Here is a 5,070-nt window from a genome sequence, read left to right as displayed (position 1 = left end):
CGTGGTAACTTCCCGTGTCCTGCAAGGTCCGCTGGGTATTGTAGTTTGTACGCGATTTCAACATCGCTGCTCCGTATTACTGCCTGCAGCGGCGCTTAACCGGGAATATAACAATACGCTAACCAACCTGTTTGTCCTATTAATATTGCATTTCACAACAGATTGGTTATCTAGAAGAAGCTTGAAATGTGCTTTTACTAATGTTAATCCGCTTGCAAATAAAATGGCCGCTGCTACGCTGGATTTCTTACTGCGCATGCGTCTGTCACACTCACGTGACATGACGTACTCTTTGCTTTGGAGGGAATCTTTTGCTTCTGCGCATTAAAACTAAGATGGCTGCTCTGTGTTACAGCATGCATGAAGCTTGCACTGCTGCTTTTGCTAAGCAGTTTGTTCTGCCTAATTTTTAATGCAGTAGTTAAAATAAATTAATCGGAATAGAATGGAAATAAGTGGTATAGAGCACATTCATTTTTTCTGTGCTCTAAAACTGTTTCTTTCTATTTTTTCATGAATCGTAATGTTGGGCCCTAGAAATGCTATTACTCCATCTTGAAAACCCACATCGTGCATGTCTAACTCTAAAACAGAACTGAAGTCATCCAACCTTGAAGCAATGCCAAGCTACCGCGCACTAGAAGATCTGCATGGGAAAACGAACTTTTGAACCCAAACGGAAGAAAACTTTTAGTTATAACAGTGTATTTGTTAATAGAACATTCATTGTCGGGTGGAATAAAACATACGTGGGAAACTAAATTGATAGGCGGGAATGCAAACATTAATATTCATTCTAAAAAGCATCATTTTGATATGGTGTGATGACACTGACCTAGAAAATAGTATAACTAGGGCAGGTTTAGTTAGCTAATTTTTTCTGACTTGTCCGAATAGCTGACCTGTCACTGACCCAACGCACTCAATAGGTGAACGGGAGCAGAGGTGCTGGTGGAGCCCTCTGTCAGAAGGTTCGAAACCCAGATCGGGGTTTGAGAGCTGAAGTGCTGGCGAAACACTTTGTCGGAGAAATCGATAACTCTTTCCACGTTCTGGCTGTTAGCTGCAGAGAGGGAGTAACGCAGGCGTTGCAACTTTAACTGCGGGTGCTGGTCTTAGCCCTTGGTGGTCCTGTCCTGATCCAATTTGGATTTACCTGTCCTGATTCTGATCTGCACCTGCTTGCCTTTATGGTGCCTGCACTTTCAGGGTTCTGTCCTTTAATCTGACCCGTGGCTAGGGTTAGTTCTTCACACCATTCTAGGTAATTATTCAATATGCGTATGTCTTTGTATTGTTTCCTTCTCTTTTCCCATCCTCTTGTCAAATGCGTAAAGACTGCGTTATAAAAACCCTGCATATTTTCATTCTAATCGCTATTTTCCTAATTGAGAATTCTCTATTATTCAATGCTTGGATTATGACATTTTAAAGATATTAAACCTTTGCCGAGTTGTGGTTATTCATGAGTGCAAATGTTATTATTCTACCTATTATTTTAACTCCTTTGATCCCTTAGGACTTTAGGTACTGATGACAAGGATTGGTAAGTCAATGGTATAGGTACTAAATTAAATTAAAATCACTGATTAGAGTAAGTGCACAGGTTACCTGATTAAATCTCGTCATATGTTGTTTATGGGCCCAGGTGAGTATGGTAATCTGAATCGGGTGAACTGCGCGCTCTATCAGCATTTCTTTTGGTAGCAGCAGTATGGTTAGGGTTTAGTTAAGATAGGTAGTTAGTTATAGTTAGCTGGTTAATGAAAAATATTTTTGCATATTTGAGATCGTATTATTGATTGTATTGATTTATGTATTAACCAAAATTTGTTTGTACCTGTTATATGTTTTGTCTGGAATCCCCGGTGGCAGAATAGCGGGTGGTAAATGGAAGCCAAACTGCAGTGAGATCACTTACCTGTAGGGAATAAGTGCATGGTTAGGTAAAACCGAAAGCACTATTTTAGGGTTTTTCTGTATGAATGTGTGAATAAATTATAGCAAAGAGTTCGCTAGCAAACCTTTTTGTGTGATATCACCTAGAAAGGGTCATACAGAAGGAGTAGCAGGTTCGTCTGAGCTTGATTGATAGCAAAGGGGTTCGCTGGTGAAACTTTGGCCTTAGTATATCCCAGAAGGGATAAGTCTAAAGGAGTAGCAGGTTCTCTAATGCTTGCGTGAAGGGTAGACGGAAGGGCTCTACTTGTAGTATATGAAGAGTAAGCGGAAGGGATTTACTCGTAGTGAGTGAAGTATATCTTTCCTTTTGATTTAGTCACTCAGGTACAGTGGCGAATGTTTTTATGTTGTTGAATAATAAAATCTGCATTAAAAGTGAAAGAAATTAAGTTTTCGTACTGCCTTGCAAAGGAGGGAGTCAGTCCCGGAGCTGCGCTGACGTCATTCAGAGCCGTGCTGGTATTGGTTGAGACAGCGGGTGTGTAGCTGAGATAAATTGTAAAGGAGGGGTGAGTACAGGAGCGTGAGAACTAGTCTCACGAGAAAAGCAGCGCAACTATTGGTTGAATTTATTTGAATTCAAAATTTTGATTGGTCACCAAAAATAAAATAAGACGCGCTGGTATTGGAAATAATTTTGTAAACAAATTGAGCGTTAACCTAAACAGATTTGCGTTTAAAATTATATGTGGCATATAGGTTCGCTTGTAGGAGATAGACCCGATAGGAAATATTTAGGGTTTGCGCGAGAACAGGAAGACCTTATATCATGTACGGAGAGAAAAGAAAAATGTCATTCATTAAAAGAATTAAGAATTATTTCAAGAAAAATAAAGCAATCAAAACAAGAGAAGGGATTATTATTCCAACACCAAATACGCCCGCATCATTCATGTTGGTAGAAAGGGGCTATCACACTTGTGTGCGGTTAGAAAATTGGATGGAGTACACAAAAGATGATGGTGTTTTAGCATTTCCAGAAAATGGTACGTTTAATGGCAGAGTTTTGTACAATTTGAGAACTCGCATGAATGAATTAGATCCCAGACCTAGATTAACGCAGTATGAGGCATTGGAGGAATGGGAAACTGAGGCTTTTGAGTGAGATAGATCCAAAAGTAGCAGTAATTGGATTAAGTTGTATCCCAGATTTCCAAAAGAGACAAGAGACAAACAATTGAAACAATGGAGACAGTCCATGTTAGTGGAAGGATTATATCCTGTATTAACTTGAATCCACCGGAAGTAAAAGGACTGAGAAAACGAAACATTTAATGACTAGTGGTGAATCGGATGATGATTATTTGGAGGATATGTTATTGTAAAATCCACCACCTTATAATGAGGAACTATGTACAGTTAATACAAATGCTCCATTTCTGAAACCACCTTTAATTCCGAAAGTAGTACATGAGACTTCGTTAGAAAAAGTACTGGAAGACAGGGAAAGAGAAGCATTAAATAAACAGAGAAGTGAGTTGATTCAGAAAATTTCCCAATTAAAAAGAAGTCCTGAAGCCCTAACAATTCCGGTAACTATTGGCCCAGTTGTTCCTTTGTACGGAGATAACCAGGCTAGTCCTAAAACTCCTGTTCTGACTACACCTGTAGTTCAGCGAAGAAAGGAACCTTTAATAATTGATGATCAAGCAAGTGAATGTGAGTCGGTGATTTCCCTGATGGATTTGCCCATAAGAGAACCAGTGGGTGACTCGGTCAGAAAAACCACTTCTATAATACAAATAATAAAGAAGAAGAAGTACAAATGGAGACATCCTCAGGTACAAGAAATGTCACAGTAGTAACCCCAGGAGAAATAGAGAGATGGACACGAGAAATAGAGAAGCCAAAGTCACAGCCAAAGGTATTCGATATCTTTAAATTAAGAGTCGAATTAGAAGAAATGATGGCTGGAAATGTGGGAATGGACAGATTAAATACATTCAGAGAAGATGAATTGGTGTTTATATGCAAAAGTATTACTAGAAATACAAGAGTGTTTCATGAAAAATTAATGGATATGGCAGCTAACATGGGAATTGGCATTGGCAATTCAAAGTGTTACAGAAACCATATCGAGCTGAATTTTCTGACAAAGATTTTGAAATTATGAATGTGTCAGGTAGAAAGGTACAAATCAGGGAGCTTATGATATTATTGCAGAAATGGGGTGACATTGAAAAATGGAAAAATAGGTGGGCAAAGAAAAAAGAAGAGGCCCAATCAAAACAAACTGCATCTCAATATGTGTTAAAAGAAGCTGACAAAGTGGAAAGGTTATGTCCCATGAGAGAGGTACCAGGTGGAGGTTATGTACATGTCCCATGGTCCCAACAGGATATTTTCTCATTTACAAATGATTTTCCCAAACGTTGTGAGAAACCTCTAGAGTGGTACAGACAAGTTGAGAGATTTGTGAAGGTTTCGAAATGTCTTTTGAAAGATTTAGATGGACTATTTGACATTGTTGTTCCAGTAGATTTGTGGACAGAATGTAAAATTGCTATTGATTGGCCAAGTGATGAGTATCCGAAGACAGGGGCACCTTCTGATGAGGTGATGAAGAAGTACAACCAGGTAATACTCTACCTAAAAGGGAAGGTGCCTGCAAAAGAGACTGATTGGACTAGGATAGATAGAACCACTCAGAATAAAAATGAATCTGTGCATGCATATTATGAACATCTGTTATAAGTATTCAAACATTGTATGGGCATATGCATCAAAATTCGGTATTCCTAGTCCTTATTAGCGAAAAATAAGGAATCGCTAATAAGGACATGCAAACCGCGATGCATCACGAGAATCGGTAATAATTACCGAATCACTAAAAATCGTTCTTCAACAGCGAAACTACGATTGCGAGACAACAAATTAAAGATTAGCAAATACCGAATTAGCAAATACCGAATCGGTAATTGCGATTTCGGTATTTGCGAACCCGCAAAAAGACGCGACACATCAGAAGCAGGCTGATGACATCACAACCAGGAGGAGGCAGAGCACAGAAGCTTAGGAGCTACACAGAACCAGCAGCAATCAGGACCTGCCAAGCATTTGATCATGGAGAAGGAAGCACCCCAGCAGGGAAAGGGCACACCCAGGAAG

This window comes from Lissotriton vulgaris, unplaced genomic scaffold (genome assembly GCF_964263255.1).
Source record: "Lissotriton vulgaris unplaced genomic scaffold, aLisVul1.2 SCAFFOLD_583, whole genome shotgun sequence".
NCBI classification, from domain to species: Eukaryota; Metazoa; Chordata; class Amphibia; order Caudata; family Salamandridae; genus Lissotriton; species Lissotriton vulgaris.
This window is presented reverse-complemented; position numbering follows the sequence as displayed.